The 12,620-nt window shown below is 43.8% G+C and overlaps 2 long non-coding RNA genes across 2 annotated transcripts; one reads left to right on the plus strand and one right to left on the minus strand.

Annotated features, from left to right (window-relative positions):
* Window positions 1-1,016: 1,016 nt before the first annotated feature.
* Window positions 1,017-11,747, minus strand: LOC138920214 (uncharacterized). The gene is made up of 2 exons (XR_011431025.1): window positions 11,630-11,747; window positions 1,017-1,474 (listed from the first exon to the last, which is right to left on the minus strand). It is a non-coding gene; the product is annotated as an uncharacterized lncRNA (long non-coding RNA).
* Window positions 1,300-5,465, plus strand: LOC138920215 (uncharacterized). The gene is made up of 2 exons (XR_011431027.1): window positions 1,300-1,406; window positions 4,772-5,465. It is a non-coding gene; the product is annotated as an uncharacterized lncRNA (long non-coding RNA).
* Window positions 11,748-12,620: the final 873 nt, after the last annotated feature.

Raw genomic sequence — 12,620 nt, forward strand, 5'->3', positions numbered from 1 at the left:
TCTGACCTCTCAACCTTCTCATCTCCAGGGTTCACTGAGCAACATTACTGTGCTGGAGGAGAAAGACTTGACCTGGCAAAGTCTTGTTTTAGAAAGATAAACACGCCGGTCCCTTTGGGGGGGTCAAAATATTCTAAAATCAGAATGGGCGATGGTTGCACAACTCTGTAAATACACTAAAAAACCATTGAATTGTACACTTTAAAGAGGCAAATTTTATTATATGTCAATTCTATCTCAATAAAGCTGTTAGAAAACAACCAACCTCATACTCAGCTAACGCGCAGCCTCCTCTGAAGGACCAGGCCGAGGGGAACGAGTGTTTTCCCACCTGTGATAAGACAGCCCTTCAGTCCTGGGGGCTCCACGGTCCCAAGCTGCCTGCACGCAGTCCTCTCTAATGGCAACACCTGCGGCACAGCGCCGCTGGTCCCCGCTCCGGCTGAGCTTTCATTTCTGAGGAACAGAGTTCTAATCCTGAACATCTGACTTATTCACCATGGTATCCCCACCACCCAACACTCAATAGATATTTGTTGAATGAATGAAAGAATGGCATAGCTGGAAGGAACATAAAGATTTATTTTTTTAAGCATTTTTTAATTGCTTTTTCTTTCCAGATCCCCCCAGTACATAGTTGTATATTTTAGTTGAGGGTCCTTCTAGTTGTGCTATGTGGGACGCCCCCTCAGCGTGGCCTGATGAGCGGTGCCATGTCCGTGCCCAGGATCCCAACTGGCAAAACCCTGGGCGCCAAAGCAGAGCATGTGAACTTAACCACTGGGCAACGGGGCCAGCCCCCAAAGATTTATTTTTAATCACTGACTTTAAGGACAAGCATACTGATGCTCAGAGAGGTAAGCCAACTGAGCCACTTAGCTAGTAAGAGGCAGTTAGTTCAGTTCAACAGTACTTACTGAGTACCTGCATATAAAGAATTATTCTAAGCACTGTGAGCAATGCCAACATGATGAAGTCCTTACTCTTGTCAGCTTACAATGTAAACCGGCCAGCTGTCATACTCACAAAATCAGTTTATTTGGGAAAAAAGCAACAAAAAGCAATTCAGCAGAAGCAGGCTATGGTGGCCCATAGGCAAATTCAGAGAAACAAAGCAGGCATGCTTTTATAGAGGAAAAGGAGTTGGGCGGGGCTATAATAAACAAAAAGTCCATTGGAGGGAACTGGCAGTCCAAAGTGTAGAGTCTTCCCCTTGGCTGGGGTGCTACAGTCTCTCATTGGCTGGGCTGTTGCCGGGCGGAGAGAGAAGTCATCCTTCCTCCTGCTGGATGGTAAAGTACACAGCACCTTCCTCTGGAGGAGCCGGCTTGCTGCTCTGCCCGAGGGACTAACTGAGGACGTGGATGGGGTGTGAGGGCTCCCCCTACAGGTCTTCCCGACTCCAGGTTAGTGGAGATTTCTTTTATTAATTTCACACTCCCAACAAATAGGGGATGTAAATCACGTTATGCACCTAGGAGAGAAGGGAACAGATGCTGGAAAACTTAGTTGAATCAGGCTCTGAGCAGGAACATACGTTTCCTAGTTTCCTTTAGTCATCACAGACGCCATACCAGGTGGATGTTATTATCCACAATTTATAGATAAGGAAATTCAATCTCAGGGATGTGATATACTAATTGGAGGAAGATTCAGAATTTGAACCCAGGTCTATCTGTTGGCAAAATCTAAGCTCTTTCCCTAACACTATTATAAGTCAAGAAATAAAGGCCAAATAAATTCCAAGGCAGAAGTTGTCCACCTCTTTTGGAGAGCTTTAAGACAAACTTCATGAGACAAGTAGTACTGGATCACTGAAAAAATGTTGACAGAAAGCCCTGGGGCAGAGGGAGGGCAAGGGGGAGACCGGCGGCCCTTGTGAACAGGGGAAATGTAGGAGGAACTTTGTGTATGAAGAAAGGCCCATAACTCAGTTCAGCTGGAACCAGAGTCCATGTGGGGCGATCATGGGGACAGGGGAGTGGGGCTGTGGGACCGTGTCCTATACAGATGCTTGAGAACCTAGAGGAGAGGCTCGGCCTTAATGTGGAGATGGCGTTTCAGCAGGAAGATGGCGCACGTGATCCGAGCTGGGCTTTAGGGAGACTGACCTGTCGGCACACAGAGGCTGGCTCACAACAATGAGAAAGTAGAAACAGGGAATCAGCTGGGAAGCTGCTGAAATAGTCCAGGGCCAGAAATAAGTGGGTGTTCAGTGGAGTTGGAAAGGAGACAATGATTTATATTTCTATAATGTACACCTGTCTGGATACAACCCATCTATATTCTAATTATATAATTGCTGAGTACATCTATTCAGTAGTAATAACAGACATTTACTAAGTGATTACTATGTCCGAGGCACTCTGCTAAGTGCTTTATAAGCACTAATTCCTTTCCTACTCATAGCAGCCCTATGAGGCAGATGCTATCATTATCCCCATTGTACAGGCTTATAAAGAGCAGGAAACACACCCAAGGTCATATAATTAGTAAGTGCAGAAAATGGAACTGTTACCGACATGTTACATACTCAGCCTTCATGGCCATCTCTTCCTGACTCAGCCGTACATTTACAAGATTTTGATGGAAATTTAAGCCTGGTGTAGCGGAAATAGCATGAGACCAGCAGTCCCAGACCTGCGTGTGGAAAGCAGGCTCAGCCACTTACAAGCTGAGTAATATTGGGCATGTGACTTGGCCTCCCTGAGCTTGTTTTCCTTCTGGAAAATGGAGACAGCAGACCAACTTCCCAGGGCTGTTGAGAAGATTGGAAACGGGAAGATTTGTAATATCCCTAGGCTGTGCATGGCACATGGTGACAAGTGTTCAAGAAATGGTAGTTGTTGGGGCCCGCCCGGTGGCGTATTGTTTGAGTTCGTGCGCTCTGCTTTGGTGGTCCAAGGTTCGCCAGTTTGGATCCCGGGCACAGACCTATGCACCACTTATCAAGCCGTGCTGTGGCAGGAGTCCCAACATATAAAATAGAGGCAGATGGGCACAGGCGTCAGCTCAAGGCCAATCTTCCTCAGCAAAAAAAGAGGAGGATTGGTGGTGGATGTTAGCTCAGGGCTAATCTTCCTCACCAAAATAAATAAATAAATAAATAGTAGTTGTTAATGATAATAATAAAAGGGCATTCAGATGAGGGTGACCAGGCTGACAAGAGGACTAGAGGCCAAGCCATGTGGGGACCAGTTCAGAGTGGTGGCTGTGCTCACCTGGAGAAGGGAGCTGTAATCGTCACCCTCAAGTGCATGCAGTGTTGACAAGTGGGAAGCGACAGGGAAGACATTCTGTGTGGCTCAGGAGGGCAGGCCTGGGACCCAGGAGGCGAGTCTGTGAGTTTCTAACCGTTTGAGGTGACTCAAGTTGGAGCAGGCTCCTTTGTGAGGTGGCAGGATCTGTTACTGGAGAGGTTCCAGGGAAAACCTGGCCAATCCAACTGGAAGAGACACTTTCCAACAATGCTCCTCAGGCTCGGGTGTGTCCGAATCATGGGAAGGGCTTGTTAAAACACAGATTGCTGGGCCTCCTTCCAGAAAGTTTACCCCATTAGGCCTGGGGAGAGGCCTGAGAATTCGTGTCTGTAACCAGTTCCCAGATGCTGATGCTGGTGGGGAGGCCACACTGGGAAAACCAGTAGATTAGGGAGCAGTAGTTTCTAAATTCCAGGCCCGTTGGGTTGGTTCATAACAATGCTTCCAAAAGTTGCGGCAAAGTCAGAAAAATTATGAAATGCATCCAGCGTTTCACAACGTAAATATGTCTAGTTTGAAAGGCTGTTCTTTGTTCTGAGACTGTGACTTTCTGACTTTTTCTGACATTCAAATTTCCTTTCTTTCATGGAAAGATAATGGTAATAGATGGTGGTTCTTTTGTTAGTTTGTTTCTTGGGTTTTTTTATATGGCAAAATAACAAGTTGGCAGCCCTGTAATTGTCCTCAATTTTTAAAAAGCCTTTTCAGTCCACGTACTTCTAAAATCGAGGACACACTGCTCCCCAGGATGATAGTTTAGACTAAGTGTTTTCTCTAAGAGAGCCCTTCCAAAAGAGAAGCTCAAGGTCTTTTAAAAAGGCATTACACACCTCTTCGCCTGGCCAAACACCTTATTTGGAACATATTTGACCTTTTAGCAATGCTTCAAGTGAGCATTATGCACATCCATTACTATAAAGCGCTGTCAAACTCCCAACATGCCTTAGGGGAGCCTACTTAGAAAGGACTGTTCGTCTGTCATTAAACCACCCAGGCTGCTCTCCTGTTTACGTGAAGCAATCCTGCTGCCTCTGCAATTCTCTCTCACCCCATCGGCCGGTTCCTCCACCCACCGCCCACGAAATGTCAGGCGACCAAGCTTATTCAATCAGTGGTTTCATTTTACACATCAGTTTAAGTCAATAGTCTATGACTTTGGGACCAGTTATCTCCACCAAGGAATAAGGGTATAGACTCAGTAAATGATCAAAGAGATTTGTCCCTCTCTTTTGGGAAATGGTAATGACAGATAATATCCACTGGGGAGCGGACCCCATGACAGAACTTAACTAGAGCGTTAAGTAACTCGTAACTTGCCCAAGGTTCATTTAGGGAAGGGTCAAGAATCACATTAGGACTATGGGAGTGGAATTGGCACTGACCTTAACCTGGCCTCACGGGTGCTTCCAACAGTGGGCTGCTGGACGTCTGACCACTAAATAAATGTAGAGCTATAAATGTCATTGTTTGTAGGTAATGCTTATTTGCTAAAAGTTGTCATTTTTTTTAAGGGATGTTCTGACTTTATTAGAAGAAATTGAAATTATTCTGATTCAAGAATCAAGCTGGGGACCAGTTGACTTTGGGACACTGGCCCTGTGCTGGGCAGCGGGCACACGGAGATCAGGAGACAGCCTTTTTGCCTCCGAGGGCCTCCGAGCCCAGTGGAACCATATGCAAGAGAAGAAGCAGGACTGGCGTGTGGGAAGGGAGGAGCAGGAGATGGCTATTTTTGTTAAAAACCTACTCCTGTTCTTTGGCCTGTCCAACTGCATGCTCGTATCCTTCGTTAAAGTTGGACAAAGCCCAGACCTGCACTGGCTGTGTGTGCTGCTGTGTGATATCTTTCTTAAGAGGTCAAATGTCCAGCACTTTATTCTCCTTGCCCAGCTCTCCAACCGCTCCAAACACTGATGTATGGAGGACATGTCCATGCCCACTTTACAGAGTGGTTATATTAGGATGGCGGGTGTGTCATGCCTAGTACAACAGGTGCTCAATTCTTATTATTATTGTTATGAAGCCAGAAAATAGTCCCTCCCTTTTAAGTATTCTGAAGAATTGGACCATTCAGGAGGTATTTACCATATCCACTTTGTACTGTTATATTGTATTTAATTGTATTACTGTACTGTATTTAAAAGCAAAGCATTAAGAATTGTGCCTGACAAATAATATTTGCTCAATAAATGTTAGCTGTAATTATTATGCTTGGCATTGCTTTTTCTGCATACATACCTTACCTACTAAACTCTGACCCATGGGACAGAAGCCCTGCTGGACACATCCACATTTCCTCTCCCCATCTGTGCCCAGCAGTGTTAGGCACACAGTAGGAATTAGAGAAATATTTTTGGAATGGATTATTGCCTATCTGATACAATTTTGAATATGTCCATGATATCCCCAGCATCATTAGTCGCAGCTATGTCTGTCTCTCGGTTTTGTAGTACTCCAAGCCTGCTCTGCTTTGTAGTTAGTTTTTTCCATGTCTCCCCCATTGGCCCATGACCTTCCTATGGGCAGGACCATGTCTCTCTTACCTAAGACCCAGTTCAGTTTGATGTATGGAGTTCAAGCTAGATACACAGAAAAGCATTTATATGAAATTAATGAAGCTTAAGCTTCAGGGTCCCTCACTCAAAGGAGAGCCCCTCATAGCCCGGGTTCATGTGTCCTCAATTCAGAGAAGCAGAGATTATTCACCGCAGAAGACAATTTGAAATGCTTTGAAATCTGACAGCTTGTGATTGAAAGAAACATAATAGATGTTTTTGCAAATTTGATAACAATCCTACAAAATTTATATAGCACTAACAATAAATAATTATATACCTAAAACATTTCCAAACTGTCAATAATAATAAACAAATTTTGAACTGCCATGTTGAAAGAAAGACTGAATTATCATTTTATTTTCTCTGTATAAAGTGATGTCATAAAATTGCTGTCACGTGAAGAAATGATGAAAAAGAAGGTGGCCAAAAGATATAGGAAAAAAATATTATCAGTTTAATAAAAAATATTATGTTGTTTTTCTAGATTTTGTGATATTTATGGTATCTGTCAGCTTCTTCAAATGTATAATTTGTTGTATTTTTTTCTCATTCTAAATTAGTAATCACATTTATACTTTATAAGTTTGTCTCCTTTTCCCTAAAGAGGGCATCCCAAATTGCATGAACCTTGGGCTCCACGAAACCTGCTCCATGAGCTCCAGCCACACGGGACTTCCTCCCCCGCTTCCTCCCAGGCCCGAGGCCTTCCTTCAAGCAGCCTGTCCCTCCATCCTGACCATCCTTGCCCTCCATCTTGCCTGGCTGGTGTCTATTCATTTTTCAGGTTTCAGATTAAATACTGTTTTCTCAGGCAGACCGTCTCCCTTCCCTCGTCACGATCGTGTTCAAATGAAGATTCTGACTCTGTCGATCTGAAATGGGGCTTAAGATTCTGCATTTCTACCAAGCTCCCAGGTGCTTCAGGTGCTGCCTGTCCAAGGACTACATTTTGCGTGGGAGGTCCTGGACCTCGTGAAGTCCCTTGCCTTTATTACCCTACGTTCCTCTGTTGCACAACTTGAGAAGGCTACACTTAACGATCATTGATCATCACTCCTTCAATATCTGTCTTCCTCTTACATCTGATTTTCAGCCATAAGTGTTTATGCCCCAGGAGGCACTTCGACACTCCTGGAGACATTTCAACACCTGTTTGTCGCAACTGGGTGGGGTGTGCTATTGGTATTTATGTTAAACATACTACAACGCACAAGACACCCCACAGAAAGAATTATCTGGCCAGGAATGTCGACGTTGCCAAGGTTGAGAAACATGCTCCATGGGAGTTTCTAGTAGGAAATGGACCATCTTGCTTTCCGTCTTATCCCCCGAACCTGGCAGAGGGCCTGACTTATAGTACAGAAGCTCCAATAGTCCCTCTCTATCTGCGGATTCACTTTCTGTGGTTTCAGTTACCCGCAGTCAATCAGGGTCCAAAAATCTTAAATGAGAAATTCCAGAAATAAACAATTCGTAAGTTTTAAGTTGTTTGCTGTTCCGAGTAGCAAGATGAAATCTTGCGCCCTCCTGCTCCAACCTGACCTGGCTGTCAGTCATCCCTTTGTCCCGTGTATCCACGCTGTATACTCTGCCCACCCTTAGTCACTTAGCAGCCCTCTGGGTTATCAGATCAACTGTCGAGGTATTGTAGTGCTTGTGTTCCACTAACCCTAATTTTACTGAATAATGGCCACAAAGCACAAGAATAGCGATGGTGGCAATTCAGATATGCCAAAGAGAAGTTGTAAAGTTCTTCCTTTAAGCGAAAAAGCGAAAGTTCTCAACGTCATAAAGAAAGAAAAAAATCGTATGCTGAGCTTGCTAAGCTCTACGGTAACTTTTATTACAGCATATTGTTATCATTGTTCTGTTTTAGTATTAGTTATTATTAATCTCTTACTGTGCCTAATTTGTAAGTTAAACTTTATCATAGGTATGGATGTATGGGAAAAACAGTATATATAGAGTTCGGTACAATCTGTGGCATCAGGCACCCACTGGGGGCCTTAGAACAGGTGCCCCACGGATAAGGGGGAGACGGTACAGAGTCCCTGAGCGTTCTCTCCTCCACTCTCCATCCCAGCTCTAAATGTTTCCATGTTCTGGAGGTTTCTTTCCATGATGACAGTGGAAGGTATGAAAAGAGTGCCTAACATCATAAAGTTCCACACATAAAAAAATTAAAACAAATAGATAACAGACCACACAAGCTCATACAGGCAGACTTTATGGCCACCCTGTAGACATTCTATAGATAGTGGTTTATTAATTGATACCTTAAACGAATAAGTGTTGCAAACAAGAACATTGGTCAGAAGGTTTGCGGCTGACCAGAGCACAAAGAAGGCTATAGGCACAAAGGAGCTGCAAGAACCGCCCTTGGGAGCGCCAAGGACAGAAATGACAGCGCCCCCGATTTCTGCTGACCTCCTCTTGATCACCAAGACTGGTCAGTCCGAGTAATTCATTTCAAGCTTTCCTATTAGAAGCACTGAGAACTGGACATTATGGGAGCCTGGAAAAGGACACGGGTGGCTGAATTTCCTTTGTGGTGGGCTGCTCTGAAGCAAACCACTTCCATGTGTGCTATGAGAGCTGCTGACAGGCCAAATGGCACAGCCAGCTACAGAGTGTGAAATTCCTACCATCTAGACAGCCAAGAGATACCACAATGTTAGTAAAGGCGTGGGGAAATTGCTATTCTTTATCCTGTGGGTAGCACTTTTTGAGAGCAATTTGCCAGTAAGTTATAAAATATAAAATATATGTCCAGGAGGGCTTCTGAGAGGAAGTGATGACTAAGCAGAGACACCGTGGGATGAAGAGGAGTTCGCCAGGTGAAGTATTTGGGTTGAAAGGAATAAGAGCATTCCAAGAGAGGAATGCCGTGTGTGAAAGCCCAGACAGGGGTGAGGGGACATGGTATTTGGGCACCTGAAAGGAGTCGGTCCTGTACAGTGTACACAATGGGAACCAGTGGCAAATTTTAGAAGAGAGTGCCATGATCATCTCTGCATTTGGAACAAGTGCTCTAGTTGCAGAAAGGGAAACGACAGTGGGCAGGACTGAGGCCAGTTAGAAGGCCATGACAAAACTCCAGGTGAGAAGTGATAAGATTACTAAAGTAAGGTCGTAACAGTAGAAGTGGAGAGGAGAGGAAAGGATTGAGAGATACTGAGGGAGAAGGTAAGGAAAAGCAGAAGAGGAGCCCGGATGGTTTCTGGGTATTTTGCTTGATGACAAGGTGGATGGGGATGTTTGCCAGCAGGGCAGAGAATATAGGATGGGGGTAGAGTCGAGGAAAAGATGAATGCTATGGACTGAATGTTTGGGTCCTCCCAAACTCATATTTTGAAGCCCTAATGCCCAATGTGATGGTATTAGGAGGTGTGGCCTTTGGGAGGTGATTGGGTTAGATGAGACCATGAAGGTAGAGCCCCCATGGTGGGATTGGTGCCCTTATAAGAAGATAATGGGATCAGAGTTCTTTCTCTCCACCATGTCAGGATACAGTGAGAAGGCAGCCATTTGTGAACCAAGAGGAGGGCCCTTACCAAGAACCCGACCACGGTGGCACCCTGATCTCAGACTTCCAGCCTCCAGGACTCGGAGAAATAAACATCTGTTGTTTAAGCTCCCCACTCTAGGGGATTCTGTTACAGCAGCCCGAACTGAGACAATGTCAGAGGTCACCAGGGCTTGACGTCTTCAGGGGTGGACAGTAGACCCTTGCCCTCTGGAGGGCTGTTGTTTTCTTTCCAAGACGCTAATTGCCCATCTGACTAATTAGCCCCTGCTAATGCATGGCTGTCTTCGAAGGAGCCATATTTTTTAAAAGGAGATTAAGAACAGATACAACATTATATTTCATGTAAAAATAGCTTTATTGCTTTTATAAATGTAGAATATGCTCTTCTAAACCATTCAAACTATACAGGAAGGCACAGAAAGTAAAAAGTCACCTCAAATTTCATCATCCAGAGATGATGTGGGACTGAAGTACACATATTCATGACCATCCTTCTAGACGTCTCTCTAGGCCCACATAAATATATGTATATAGTTTTACAAAACACCAGCAACTCAATGTGAGCTTTATAATTGCTTTTTAAAAACTTAACGATATGCTATATGTATTTTTAAAGGTTTCTTTGTCTTCCAATGTGCATGTTTGTGCGTATGTATATAGGTGTGAGTGCGCGTGCTTGCGTGTGTGTAGCTTAATTTACTCCATGAGTCTCTGCTGAAGGATATTTAAGTTGTCTCCGAAGTTTGGTTACAGTGAGCAAAGATCCAGTGAATTTTCATTACCACACGTTTTCAAACTTAGGAATTTCCTTAAATTACTCAAGGTAATAAGACAATAAAATCTTGATTATCTGGAAGTCAGCTTTTAGTTTTCCGGATAAACAGCTTTTAGGTGAGAGCTGCACTTTGCAAGGGAAAAGAATGTCTTAAGAGGGCTTTAGAAACAGAGATAATTTCAGGGTCAAAGAAGTTTCAGGGTCAAAAGCTTCAGTCCCATTTCCTAAACGTTAGCAGGCGTCAGTGGAACTTGGAGACCTTTGCACAGACCTGACCTGTGCGCCTCCCCTCTGAAGGCTGAGATTCCGTGGGAGGCGGCGGGGCCCAGGCATCCGCGTCTTAGCCAGCGTTCTGACGTGGAAGGTGTGTAGACCATACTTGAAGAAACCCTATCCTGAAACTTTCACTTTATATCTATGAAACTGAACCACAAGAAATGGTGTTTCACACAATAATTGTGGGAGCAGATTCAAATGATGGAAAGATCCAGAAGTTGAGAGCCGTATCTTGACTTTTCTGTCCACCAAAATAAGACACTGATCAGGCAAATCAATGAAGCTCGCTAAGTCTGAATGTCCCATTTATTAAAAACAACACAGATTAACAGTTCTCTGTGCTGCCACCCCTCAGATTGGTCATAAAGACCAAAAGAGCTCAGCAGATGCTCTGTGCAAGTAGTAAAGTGCTCTTTGTCAGGACTCTAGCATTTATGGGGCTCCTTAATTAAAAAAAAAGTTGTGTTCATTAGGCTCTATTCATTAAGAAAGAAATAGGGACTCACATTTTAGAAAGATTGCTACATGGTCAAACTATAAAAGGCATTTTGCTTAATTCCAGTTAACCTGAGAACTTGTTAACCAGAACATCCTATTCCTAAGCATTCTAACTAACTGAGTTTCATGTGAATAATGTACATTTATTAACAATACTGTGCATTTGTGAATAGACTCCCTGTCAAAGGGAGCTTCCTTGACTTGGGCAAAAATTAATGGGCCAGACAACCCACAGAATTGGAGGAAATATTTGCAAATTAAATATGTGATAAGGAATTAATATCCAGAATATATAGAGAACTCCTAAAACTCAACACCGAAAAACCAAACAACCATTCAAAAATGGGGAAAGGATTTCAATAGATATTTCTCCAAGGAAGAAACATGAATGACCAAAAAGCACATGAAAAGATGCCCAACACTGTCAATCATTCGGACAGTGCAAATCAAAACTACAACAAGATACTACCTCCCACTCATTAGGATGGCTACTATGGAAAAAAACAAAAACCAAAACAGAAAACAAGAATATGGAGAAATAGAACCCTTGCACACCGTTGCTAGGAATGTAAAATGGTACAGCCACTGTGAAAAGCACTATGGTGGATCCTCAGAAATGAATTATCATATGACCCAGCAAGTCCACTTCTGTTATAAACCCAAGAGAATTGAAAGCAGGGTCCCAAAAAAGATATTGTACCCCTGTTACCGAACCTGAAGTGAGTTCACTCACCCGTTGCACAGCAAGCCAATCTCTGACACCGGGGGTGGTGGAAGAAAGTAGGAATTCTATTTTTGCAGAGCGCTGAGCAAGGAGAGAGAGCAGCTAACGCTGAAATCCCAAACTCCCCGAAAAGCTAAAAGGAATGGTTTTTATTTGGGGTTTTAGGTAGGGAAGGGGGAGCATATGGCCTTGCTGGTCGGAGCTTTCCCACCAGCCTGTCTTTGGCCTTGAGACACTTGCAGAGAGGAGGGAGCTCATGACCTTGCTGGTCAGCAGCTTTCCCACAAGCCCATATCTCTTTGCGGGAGGAGATAGTCCAGGTGCTTGTCCTTGACGGTGTCTGTCTCCATGGAGGATAGTGGATTCTGGAGCCAGGAAGCCAGAGAGTAAGCAGGGAATGAGTGTTTTGGTTTTAACCCCATATATTCTAGGTTTAATGTGGGGAAACTGATATCAGGGTTGGTATCACCCCTGTGTTCATAGCAACATTATTCACAATAGCTAATATGGTGGAAGCAACCCAAGTGTCCACAGACAGGCGACTGGATAAGTAAAATGTGTTATATACATACAATGGAATATTATTCGGCCTTAAAAAGGAAGGAAATTCTGCAACATTCTATAAAATGGGTGAACCTTGAGGACACCACACTAAGTGAAATAAGCTAGTCATAAAAAGACAAATACTGTATGATTCCACTTCTGTGGGGTACTGGAGTTGTCAAAATCAGAGACAGAACATAGACTGGGGGTTGCCGGGGGGTTGGGGGAGGAAGGACCGGGAGTTACTGTCAATGGGTACAGAGTTTCAGTTTTGCAAGATGAAAAGCGTTCTAGAGATGGATGTTCGTGATGGCTGCACAACAGTGTGAATGTATTTAATAGCACCGAACGGTACACTTAAAAGTGGTTAGATGGTACTTAAGTTATGTGTATTTTACCACAATAAAAAAAATCTATTAAAAAAATGAGTGGGCCCAAGATGGCACACTATATGATT

The sequence above is a fragment of the Equus caballus genome, chromosome 2 (genome assembly GCF_041296265.1).
Source record: "Equus caballus isolate H_3958 breed thoroughbred chromosome 2, TB-T2T, whole genome shotgun sequence".
Lineage (NCBI taxonomy): Eukaryota > Metazoa > Chordata > Mammalia > Perissodactyla > Equidae > Equus > Equus caballus.